This window comes from Lontra canadensis, unplaced genomic scaffold, assembly GCF_010015895.1.
Source record: "Lontra canadensis isolate GAN:19392208 unplaced genomic scaffold, GSC_riverotter_1.0 scaffold28, whole genome shotgun sequence".
Taxonomy (NCBI): domain Eukaryota; kingdom Metazoa; phylum Chordata; class Mammalia; order Carnivora; family Mustelidae; genus Lontra; species Lontra canadensis.
Genome location: NW_022631022.1, coordinates 934,691 through 947,774, shown reverse-complemented (window position 1 = coordinate 947,774; position 13,084 = coordinate 934,691). Strand labels below are relative to the sequence as shown.

The following is a 13,084-nucleotide window of genomic DNA, read 5'->3' as shown; positions in this document are numbered from 1 at the left end:
AAATTATCTTAGTAAAAACATACACATTTAGGATTTTGTATCTTTTGATGAATTATGTTTTATTCTAATTAAATATTCATTTTTATCTCTGATCATATTTCTTCTCCCAATACCACTTTTTCTTTTCTTTTTAAAGTTTCAGATATTTATTAATCAGTGTAAATCCCAACACAATATATCAACATGATTTCATGCATTTAGAGGGGAAATATTCCCTGGATAAGTGGAAAACTGTGCAGATGGCTTCTAGGAGAACTACATTCTAAGCAGCATTATAGTGAAACATTTCACTTAGAAGTCTGAACCTTCTTTCTTCAGTTTGCTGTAATCTACATTCACTGGGTAGAACTTGTATTGATCGTTGAGACCCAGTTTTTTCCAGGGTTCTGTATTATCTTTCTTATCCCAACTGACATCAGGATTGAACAATGCCAGGCACAAGACATACAGGGCTGCTCCAATAACATAGGAAGATGAGGATCAAACTCGAATGCTTCTTGGCCTGACCCACGATCTGGCATAACATGGTTGTGGCAGAGTCCTCCAGTATGGAAGAAGAAAAGATCAAATCTACCAGGCCCGGCACTAAGCAATCCTATACCAAGGATGACCAATGTTCAAAGTCACTCAGCTACTTTTTCTGATTATAATACAGTCACACACGTCTTCTTATCATTATTCTTTTCATAGTGTATTTTATTCCATCCTTTTACTTGCAAACTATCTGTGCCTTTATGTTTAACGTGTGTTTCTTGCAGACAGCATATAGTTGGATCTGCCTTTTCATTCTATCCAATAGTATCCGATTTTTTAATTGGGGTGCTTAGACCATTTATATTTAATATAACTCTTGGTTTGAATCTTCCATCTTGTTTCTTGTGTCCTATTTGTCCCATCTGTTATTTGCTCCTTTTTTCTTCTTTCCCTGCCTTCCTTTGGGTTAATTAGGTTTCCTTTTCATTCTATTCAATCTCCACTATTGACTAATTAGGTACAACTTCTTTATTTTTTTAGTGGTTTTTCCACATCTTTCAATAGATATCTTTAATTCATGACAGTTCTCCTTTAAGTAAAATTATATCCTTGCATGTGCAGTTTTTGACCCTTACAACACTATACATTCATTTCTGCCTTCTATCCTTTATATTATTGTCATCATACCTTTACTCAATTATCTTTTAGAGAACTTACAAAATGAGGGGGGGAAATTTCCTGATGTATTTATACTATTTTTGACGCTCTTTGCTTCTTTCAGTAGATCCAAGTTTATAGCTGGTATCATTTTTTTAATTCCTGAAGAATTTCCTTTAATCTTTCTTGTTGTGTGGTTCTTCCAGTAATGAAATCTACCAGCTTTTGTTGCCTGAAAAAATCTTTAGTTTGTTTTCATTTTTAAAGAATATTTTCTCTGACTATAGAATTCTATATTGACAGAGTGTCTTTGTTTCCTTTCAGCATCTCCAAGGTTTCTTTTCTTGTTTTCTGGTTTGCACAGCTTGTGACCAAAAGCCTGTGGTGTTGTTATCTTTCATTCTCTGACATAGAGTGCCTTTTTTCTTTAGACACTTTTAATAGTTTCATTATTGGTTTTGAACAATTTGATCATGATATCCCTTTGTCTGGTTTTCTTTATTTTTATTCTGCTTGGGATTTATTGAAGTTCTTGGGTCTATGAGTTTACATTTGTCTCCAAATATGGAAAAGTTTTGCCAATAGCACTTTAAATATTTTTCTGTCCTTTTTCCTCTCCTCTGGGACTTTAGCAATTTGTATGTTAGATTGTTTATGCTGTCCCTTAGGTCACTGTGGCTCTTTATTTATTGTTCAGCCTTTTAAAAATATTCTGTGCTTGAGTTTAGACAGTTTCTATTGCTATGTCTTTAAGTTCACTGATGCTTTATGTTTTTTCTAATTTACTCTTAATCCCATCCTGTTGGACTTTTTCATTTCACATACTGTATTTTGCTCTAAAAATTCCAAGTAGTTCTTTAAACAAGGACTTTTGTATCTTCTATTTTACATCATTATATTCGTATTTTTCTTTAGGCCTTGAACATACTGGGCATATTTTTTAAGTTTATTTATTTTCTTTAGTAATATCTACACCCAATCTGGGGTTTGAACTCATGACCCCAAGGTCAAGAGTCTCACACACACATGCTACTGACAGAGCTAGCCAGATTTATAATAAATATTTATAATATTTATAATAGCCTTTTTAAAGGCCTTGTTTGCTATTTATAATAGCCTTTTTAAAGGCCTTGTTTGCTAATCCTGTCATTTCTGTTTCTGCTTCGACTGACTGATTTTTCTCCTCATTTTGAGTCACATTATCCTGTTTCTTGGTGTGTTCAACAATTTTAGTTCAGTTTTTATTTCACTGTGAGTATGATGCTGTGGACTACTTTGTTGTCTTCCAGTAGAAAGTATTAGAATTTTTATATCAGGAAATTAAATTGCCAAGAATTAGCTTACCCCTCTCAAGGTTTGTTTAAACCTCTGTTGGGGCAGGTCTGGAGCTGAATGCCCTAGATGATCAATACAAAATTTACACTCTGTCTGGTTATAGCCTAAACATCTTCTCACCTGTATGAATCTCGAGAACTGTGCAACTGACAAATCCCATTGTTTTTTGCCTGAAGTCATGACATTTCAATCTTCACATACGGGGCTTATCATTCAGCAAGCGTTTCAGGGGACCCTTGTGCAATTTGGGGGATTTCTTCTTCTGCCTAGATTCTTCTCTCCAGAACTCTAGCTGTCTTTCCAACTATTTTAGGTGTCCCTTGACATTGAGCTCTGTCTCCTCTATTCGGTGAGACCTCTGTGCTCTGCTTGAAATGTCTTCTCTGTATCACAGTCCAGAATGTGCCTCTGGACACAAATCCATAGAGATCGCTGGGCTCCTCTTATTTGTTTCCCTTCTCTCAGGGATCAAATGCCCAGGCAGCCTGTTAACCAACGTCTGAAAGCAGTTGTTTAATATATTCTGATCAGTTTCCTAATTTGTTATGGTGGGAAAATAAGTCCAAACTCTGCGACTCTGGCATGGACAAAAATGGAAATCTCATGTACTGAATTTTAATTCAGAAACTCTCAGCTGGGTTGGGGAAAGCAGTGGTGGGTTAACAGGCTTCCCGATTAAACAGACATGTCATATGTATGCAAAAATATTGGTGAGAGTATGAACAAATAGACAGAAAAACCTGACCAAGAGGGGCCTAGGGTAGACTCACCAATGGAGTAAGTAGACTAGAGCTGGAGCCAGTGGGGTAGGATCATCTGGTGCCCACTGATGAGGGATAACTGCCACTCCCTGTGGTATGAGGAGGGAATCAAACCTAGGGTGGGTCCTCCCTGGGCAAGGGCCATGACAGGATGCAGTCAGGGAGATAAGTAGCCACAGCTCCCCAGGCACCCTCTCAAAGACCAGTATCTTCAACATTTTCAAAGGTTACATTTGGCATGACAGTCATCAAAATAGTAATAAAAATTTGTTAAGGTAAGCAATATGGAATACTCCATTGAGATACCTGGGCCCCAAATATGGAGTCTGGGGACAGTAATCAAAAAGTGGGGACATTTTTGTGATTGTTTTCCCACTCCACCCCACACATTGTTGTCCACAGGCCCCCATCCTGGATCCTCATGTTCAGTAGGTTTCGACAGCCATTGGTAGATCCCAACAAGGCCCATCTGGCCCTAATCTCCCTGCCCCTTAAGCTTCTTAACATGAGCCCTGTGTCCAAAGCAGGCAGAGTTCCTCATGTTTCCCCATGCACACAGGTGCCCTTTCCCCCAAGAACCTGTGCATCTGGTGGGTCCTCTGAGATGGGAAGGCCCACACAACTTCTGCCAGTTCTACCCCATCTAGCTGACTTCTTCTTTCTTGTCCTTATAGATCTAGCCTGCCATGTCCATCTCCATGAAAATTTTCCCTTCACCTCTCTGTGCATGAATGTATGGCCCCCTCAATTATATTTGATCTTTGTTCACCTGTTCCTCTTATTAAAGTGGAACTTCTTAAAAAGAGAGATTTTGCCTTATACATTTTTATAGTATTTTATCTCTAAACCAAGGAACATGGTAGAAGCTCAGCGAATGATGCTAAATGGCATACTCGCTTCCACCTTAGAAATTTATCTGTCAAATGGACCAGGATACTCATGTCAGCCAATCCAGGCTTCCCTTGTTCCCCACTCGCTGCTGATGAAACTGATGAAAGACTGCTAATTTACCTTGTGAAAATCCCTTTGTCAATATATCTGTTCTCTCTGCATGTACCAGCACAGTAAGTCTGGTTTCATGGTCCTTAGTCATGTGGGCATGCATTCAAGACTTCACCTTGGTCACCTTGCATAGATCTATGCTTCCCCAAGTCTTCCCGAGTCTTCACTTTCTACCCACTCCAAGGAAGGATCATTTCTATAGATGGCTCTTTTTATCATCTTCCTGTTGAAATTTAATAGTTTTAATATCAAGAATGGGGTGGTCTTTTACTGGGCTCTGCCCTAAAGCTGGAGGCACCTCCCTATACTTCTGGGACCAAGAACCAGATCTACAGTTTTGAGTCTATTTCATAGTTGTAGGACCTTAAATGAGTTACTTAACTGAGTTTGATCATCTATAAAATGAGGATACTCATGATAATTATTAATGATGTTCATCATGGTGAAATTCAATCACAGGGTTGGTTGCTGGGATGCTGAAATGAAATCAAATGCATCAAGAACTAGTATGATGCACATAATAGGCATTAAGTAAATGTTATTATTATTATTAATGCATCATACACAGATGATGCCATCTCTCACTCTGGCCCTCCTGCCTCTTACAAATACATAAACACTTCTAGGATCTGTTATGGGTTATGCAACAGTTGGAGGAGACTAGCAAGAGGAAGAGTGCCTGCCACTTGCATCAGAGGGGGTGATGTTGTATAAATCCTAACTTGAGAGCCCACACAATTTTAAATTCCAGCTCAGTGGAGACTTAGGGACAAGAGACCCAGAATGTCATCTACAAGCATGGCGTGGGATTCCAGAACACAGGTGGTTAAAGCACCCTGTGTGATTCTGGAAATTTGGTCTGGGAAACTTGTATGGGTTTATGGAACATCAGGTTCTCGGAATGCTGTGTGATTCTAGATCGAATGGCTTAAAAGAACTTTGGGTGATTCCGAAACATTAACCTGAAGGAACGTTGTATGATTTACAATTTTGGGTTATGATAATGTTATGCCATTTCATAACCTTGTGTGAAACTTGGCCTGCAATAAACTTACATGATTCTGAAAACTTCATTTTTTAAAACATTATGTAATTCTCAAAACTTGGCCTGAAAGAATGACTATTCTTGATGCCAGCATCCCGGCTATGACAACATTACTGTAATAACACTGTGTTGTTGCAGAAACTTGCTATACAAGAACATGTGACTTGGAAGCTTGGTCTATAAGAAATTCAGTGTAAATCTGGATTTCTGGTCTCCATGTACCTTAGCCTATAGAACTCTTACATGAGTCTGAAAACTCTTTTTGTAGGAATCTCAGATAATTCTAAATGCTTGATCAGGAGAATTTCATGTGATTTGGGAAGTTTGGTTTTTTGGATTTTGTTTCTGAAGCTTGGCTTGTAAGAATTTTAGGCGAGTCTGAAATTTTAGCCTGAGCAAATTTCATCTAAGTCAGAATCTTGGCCAATGAAAATTTTACATGATTCAGAATCCTGGGATATAATAGCACAGCAGGTCAGCACTTTGGCCAGTAAAAATGTGATACAAGTAAACTGGCCTGTAGTAACATGGTATATTTCAGAAGCTTCATCTTTATGAAGTGTGATTATGGACGCTTGGTGTATCAAAGATTGCTATTTGTCCCTTACTACCTGTTCTTCCTTCCTTCCTTGGTTACAAGTCACCTGATTTTTAGCTGGCCACATGGCTGCCTGAAATAAAAGTGAAATTTCTCATCCCCTTTTGAAGGTGTGTGTTGTCCTTGTAACGAAACTTTGGTCAAAGACTCATGAACAGAAGAAGCATAGACACTTTCTAGGAAATGCCCCTAGACCAAGGGCTGCAGCCCTCCTCTACCCCTCCTGCTTCCTGTTGGCTGGAATGTGGACCTGGGCCCAGCAGCCACCCTGAACTATAATGTGACCTTGGCAGGGAAGTCATGACTGATGGGACCTTGAGATCAAAGGAGCCTGAGCTCCTGACACTGGGAAGTACTATCCCAACCCTATGAAACATGAAAGAGAATTCAGCTGCCTCATTCAAGCAAGCTGAATTCACTATTTTAATTCAAAGAACAATAGATGATTCTAAAGACTGGGTTTCTGTCATTCTGGCACCATGGCCTATAAATCTTCTGTGATTCGTTACCTTGGTATGCTGTTATCTATTGCCAACCAAGCACACTGCCACCCTCTTGAAGAGGAGAAACCAAGAACCACATGTCCCAGAATTCCCTTCAGAATGGTTCTGGAAGAGTTTGCCTAGGGGAGCCTTGCATGTGAGGCTTAGAAGGCAGAAGAGGAAAGAGAGGCCTTTTGTCTCCAAAGACAGTGATAGACAACATGGTGGGCAGACTCTGGCTGCTACACCTTAGAACAGAAGTTAACAAATGATAGCCCATAGGCAAAGCTAGCATAGCATTTTTTTTGTTAATAAAGTTTTATTGAAATACAATTATGTTTACTTGTGTCTACATTTGCTTCACACTACAACAGCAAAGCTGAGTAGTTGCTACAGGGACCATGTGTGGCCTACAAAGCCTTGAATACTTACCACCTAGCCCAGCACAGAAAGGCCTTGCTCATTCCTTCTGTAGAATACATCGTCAGGGTTTCATAACTTCATTTTAAGAAGTATGTATTGAGTATCAGATGTCTGCTATAGGGGAAGGGGAGAGTCTTGTGCATCAGGTGGATACAAGTTAGGGGGCAAGATAAGGTATATCCAGGGAGCAGGGTCTCAAACTTGCTTATGCCATCTTCAGATGTTCAGAGAAATATACAATTTTATTTTTGTTTCCCAATAATTGATCACATCTCCTTCCAGTCACTATCCATTGGATAGCAGAGGCAAGAAATGTTACAGTTTAATCTACCCCAGTAATTTTAAAGTGCATACAACAACTTGGTCTTTTTATAGCAATGCTTGGTTTCTTTAGGTAAAAATGCACAGGGTGTGGCAGCCGGGAGAGAGATGGGTCTTTGGATTCGAGCAAATGCCAAGTCCAGCTGCAGAGGGGCTGGTCGTGAGTGTTCCTCAGGCTGGTGACCCTGAGGAGGTCCCAAGGGTGTGCCTGGCATCTGCTGCTGGAGTCCGTGGCTGATGTAACTCACGAATGCACCCCCCCCTTCCTCTGCATGGTCAGGTCGCCCCAACTGATTTGGCCCCACTTCGGTTCTGGCTGTTGTTTTGATTGAAGCCTGGTCTTCAAGTTCACTCTAAGCAAATAGGTACTTCCTTAGAGAAAAGAAGCTCCTAATGTTGTGAATACAACAAAAAGTCAGCTTCATTTTCACCTCCCAACCTCCTTAGACCCAGTGGGAGAAAAAAGAGGATTCCTGGACCCTTTGGGACTTCTTGAACTCTGGGCGAGGCACTGGGACCCCCGAGTAGGGGACCACGTGTCATTACAGCAGCCTATAAGTTCTCACAGACCTGGGTCTCCCTCTGTCCCTGTCAGAGGAGGACACATAGTGGGGGTGGGGGGGGTCCTCATTTCTGTTGGGTGAGCTCACTAAGGTCCTGAGGCATTGATGGTTAAGAAAACCATTAATTTTTAAAATTATTATATCATAGAATGGCAATCACGTTCTTTTTTTAAAAAAAATATTTTATTTATTTATTTATTTGAGAGAAGGAGAAAGAGAGAACACCTGTGTGAGCAGGGAGAGGGGCAGAGGGAGAGGGGGAGAGATAAGCTTTAGCAGCCTCCATGCCCAGCACAGGACCTGCTATGGAGCTCGATCTCACAACCCTGAGATCATGAGGCGAAATCAAGGGTCAGACGCTAAACCGACTGTGCCACCCAGGCACCCCATGGCAATCCCACTCTTCTGTTTCAGTTTTTGTGCCTAAATTCAAGCATTTGCATTACATTTGAATTTCATTATGCTACTTAACATCCATAGGCTGCTTAAGCATGGGGGATAGCTCAGGGACCAAGAGCAAATGTAGTCACAGAGTAACAGAATCAGGCAGGACAGGAGCCAAGCTGCAGGAGAGCGCAGTGAACCAACCAGAAAGGAAAGCCTCATCCTTCTGCAGTGTCTCTAGCACCCTCTACTGGCAAAGTTTAGCCTTGTGCTCCCTGGCAAAGAAAAAAAAATATTTAAAGGGCTCGGCCCCATTTTTGCAGAGTTGGCAGTGAAGGATGATTTAGACCTACGAGTCAATAAATTGATAACTGACATATATGGGGTTATGTCTCTCTGTAATTCCATTCTAGAAAAATGGAGACACATTTGTAATATGGATTTATTTTAAAATAACAACGATCAGCATAACACATTTTAAGAAAATATATTCTCTAAAACAAAATTAGTAAAAAGAGTGGCATTATTTGAAATTTTTTGAACTCTCATTGATGTTTGACTTAACGAAAGACAGCTGGATTCCTGTATCAGCTTCTGCAGTCAATCTATTTTGATATGTTGTTTTGGTTGATGTATCTAAAGAAAATCTGCTTCTACCACTCACACACACACACACACACACACACACAGACACACACAAACACTATGGTAACTATGTAAAGTGATAGATAAGTTAGATCGTGGTGATCTTTCCACAATGAATATGTACATCAAAACATCCAGGGGCGCCTGGGTGGCTCAGTCAGTTAAGTGTCTGTCTTCAGCTCTGGTCATGACTCCAGGGTACTGGAATCCAGCCCCACATGGGGCTCCCTGCTCAATGAGGAGCCTGCTTCTCCCTCTGCCTCTCCCCCCTCCTTGTGCCCACTCGCTCTCTCTGTCAAATGAATAAATAAAATTTTTTCTAAAAATTAAAAAAATTAAAAAACAACAAAAGCCATCCAGTTGTGCTCTTTAAGTATATACAATTCTTGTATGTTAGTAATATCTCAATAAAGCTGTTTTTAAAAGCTTTTTTTTTTAAAAATACTGGTTTCGCATAAACATGTAGTTGGAAAGGGAGGAGTATTTTAAATTTTTAAGACGATTGTGAATATTCTTCTTTTATCAATGCGGCAAAGCTTAGCTAGTGATAGTTTCTTAAAGGGTAATTACAATGAGGGGTACCTGGCTGACTCAGTCACCAGAGCATGAGATTCTTGATTTCACGATCGTGAGTTTGAGCCCCACATTGGGCCTAGAGCTTACTTAAAAAAAAGAAAAAAGAAAAAAAAAAAAAAGAACAGCTGAATTGCAGCGAGGAATCTGAAATCTTATCAGTGAACTTTTCATACTCTGGTTTCATTAAAATCCACTTGTCAACCTTGCCATTTAAATGCATCTTTTGCCTATGCCTGGTCTTAAAACATCATGCGCCAAGTATTTGGAAAATATTGGTTCACTGAGTTATTTAGATCTTCCAAATGTTGATACATTTCATTATATAATATTTAAAAAATAACATTCCTTAATATAATGGCCAATCGCAACGTATTGGGAAGCTGTCGATCTCACAGTGGCAAACACAAAGTTTCCAAAACTCTGATTTGCGCATGAAAGCTTGAATTTTATAATTGGCAACAATTAATGTCAATTTCTTTTCCTTGAAGTGGTAGGCTTATTTCACTGATTTTCCAAGATTGTGTCTGCCAAATACACAAGTCTGGGTAACTATAGTTTATCTGTCTTTCAAGTAAAAATGGTGTTGCATGAAAAAGGGTCTAAGTTTAGCTCAAATTCAATCAATCACACGAGCCCTTGTCCTCTAGATAACCCTCATGCTTTTCTATGCAGCTGAAGTGCTTTATGCATTTTTCCCATTTTGTCACACGGAACCAGAATATTAAAAAGTCATGTCCTCAAGGTTTGATATTTAATCAAATGAATAATTTTTACTGCTTTATCAAGGATATCCTTAAGCCAATCTGACTTCTTTGTTTTCCAGTGCAAGTGCAGAGTGGTGAAAACCAACTTCTATGACCGCTGGCCTCTCCTGGGGTTACTATGCCTGTTTATGCTAAAGCATCCCCTTGCTTTTGCTCCATCCATGAAATTCCAAACCAGGAAAAGGAAAATAATGTCTTTGTATTATAGTGAGAATAGTTTTTGACGTTGTAGTGGCCCTGAGAGTTCTCAGGAAACTCCAAAGTGGTCAATACCTTGAAAATCATAGATCTATTTAAACACTTGATAACTAAGTACCATCGTATGCTTTAGGGCCCTAATTTTCATTTGAATTGAGAGTCCTGTTGCACCAAGTAGTGCTATTTTATTTTCAAGAGCTCCCGAGGCTAGGAAGAGGCATGGCACGATGGCCACAGCTTTATACCCAGTGATGGCAGGTTGTGTGAACAGAGATTTTCAAGTACTTTGGGTAGAGAGGAAAAGTGACAGAAGACTTGAGTCATTACACAAGACCATAATATGCCAAACGCAGAAGAACCCACATCACTGCAGTCAGTACCATAATCTGAGTGCCGGGCGTGATTTCGTTTTATCAAGATAACATCTTTTAGAGCTAACGACCCCCGACTACTGAAGCAAGACCCTTCTGAGTGCTTTGCCCAGTGCCCTGTGAGTTACGGGGTTGTTCGGTCTGGTCGGAGAACAGGCGTTCTTCCTGGCCCTGGGGGAGTTCCACTGTTCTCTCTAATCCTTCCAGATCATCCCTCCTCCGTTGTCCCCATGTTGTTTCCTCCACAGGTGGGCTTCTCAGTGCTCTGTGAAGACTTGACGGGGACCTCTGTGGATCGCTGGAGTTCTTTCTCTCTGTGGCTCCCTTAGCTGTCATCTGTGCCCTGTGAATTCTACCTGCCTTGGGCTCCCTAAATTTAGTTTTGTCTTCTCAACTTGGGGAGTCTGCTGGGATCCTCCTGTGTTCCTTCTGCCTGTGCTGTAGTCTGGAAACTCTCTCGAGATAATGAGATGGGGCAATCCCAGCACCCATCTCATTTGTTTCTTGGGTCCTTGGGATCATTGTTCTGTGTTGCTTGAGGTCCACTGTCTTGAAATCCATTGGTCCATATTTTTAGTTGTTTCAGGTGGGCCAGTAAATCCAGTCCCTTAACCCTTCTTGGCTGGAATTGGAAGACCGCAAGTGTTCCACAACTCACCCTCCTGTCTATACCCATGTATTAACCTGACCCATCCCTAACCCCATAATTTCTGAGCTCGTCCCTTTTTTGCAGTCCACACTAGGAAGATCACACTATTAACATGCTGTCTGCAAACTTCTTTCCCTGGAGTACAATTCCAAGTGACCACAGGTGATAGTTTCACCAAATGTTTCCCCACTACAAGGATTGCCATCTGGCCAGCTTCCAAGAAACCTCCATCGGTTTTCTCCCTGCCTGCCCCTGACCCTCTAAGGGAATGCCGTGTCTTTTCAATTTTTTGTTTGTTTCAATACCAGTCCACTTCCAAATACAAATGTTCATGACAGTCAGAATGGGCTAGTCCACACTATGCTAGCAACAACCCCCAAATGAACAAGAGTTTACTTCTGGCTCACAGTACACATTCTTTGGGTGGGGGGCAGAAGTAAAGGGCCTTCCTCGGGGTCATCACTCAGCAACCCAGCCCATCTATCTCAACACCTGCTCCCATGGTTGCCGAGCCGGAAGATCGCCTGGCCGAAATTGCTCACTCTCTCGTATGTGGAGCCTCCCAGAAGGGTCCTAGTCACTCTGTCCACATTTCGTGGGCTAGGGCAAGATGGATGCCTTCTTTATCCTCCAGAGACACCAGAGACGTGCAGTCCTGCCTGCCACATGCCAGGGAAGAGGGAAATGGGAATACCGTTGACCAGTCCTAACGCCAGCTGGCATATTGCACATGCTCGCTCCCTCTTCGATCATCAGTGGTCAGTATGTGACGTGTTAAGTGACAATTCACCCCCTGGCATATTGAACAAGAAAGTGCTTGTTGCAAACTTCTCCTGAGTTGTCATAATTTATTGTAGATCAAGGGAAACGCCTAACTTCCAAGGCCGTGCAAATCCGGAAAGCATCCTGCTGGGCTGGTGGAGATAACTCAGGCATCTTCCAGCAGTGGGAGAGGAAATGGTGAGCCGGAAACGGCCGTGGTGCTGGGCTTAGTTCCTGCAGAGGCCTTCTCCAACACTAGCTCTGCCACGTACTGGCTGTGTGACCTTGAATAAGTCCTGTCCTCTCAGTAGCCCTTAGCTCTCTCCCCTCTAAAAGGAGGATAATGTGAGTGGAAATTTCTAGAACAGTGGCTGGCTTGTTCCCTTCCCGCTGGCTGGGAAACATCTCTGTCCTGGACCAGAGCCTGGAGCTGATTCACAGGCTCTATCGACACGATTCTCAGTCCTAGGCCAGGTCAACGAGCTGTTTATCTTGGTGTCTGAGACCATTCCTGACATCGCAGACACAAAGAGACTGAAAGCATCCAAGGGCTGGTGGATCCCCACCCCCACCTTTCCACCCCAGGGCCTTATGGGAGTGACTAAAAATGCAACTGGAAGGCCAGCAAGGCCAGTTTCCCAGAGGTGGAGTCCATGGTTCCCATGGAGACTTTCAGCCCTGCTTCCAAGGAGCCTTCCCTTGTACTGACTCTTGACTCCGCCTGCCTTCCAGCTCCTGTCCCTGTCTCTGAGCTCAGGATGTCCATCCCTCTTCCCCAGGACAACTGTGGGATCTCCCCTTCAGTCCCACCTCAGCCTCTCCCCAACCCTCCACAGCCATCCAGCTTGTGTTGCCAACCCAGGATTCCCAGCTCTGCCTTTGCCCTCTCCTTCAGCGGCCGTCCAGGTGAGGGGCCAAAGCGCCCCTGCAACTCTGAGTCCTTTCCCTTCCCTCTCCCTGACCCTCTACCTGAAGAGCCAGCCCACCAACGAGTCATCTGCTCTCCCCCTGCAATATCCTTCCCATCCCTTCCTCTGCCTGTCTGTGGGGCTCCCCAGCCCCTACCCTGCCCAC

General features: G+C 42.1%; 1 pseudogene; it reads right to left on the bottom strand.

The window, feature by feature from the left end:
* Nucleotides 1–291: 291 nt before the first annotated feature.
* On the bottom strand, nt 292–526 carry LOC116872083 (annotated as a pseudogene).
* Between the last annotated feature and the right edge of the window lie 12,558 nt (nt 527–13,084).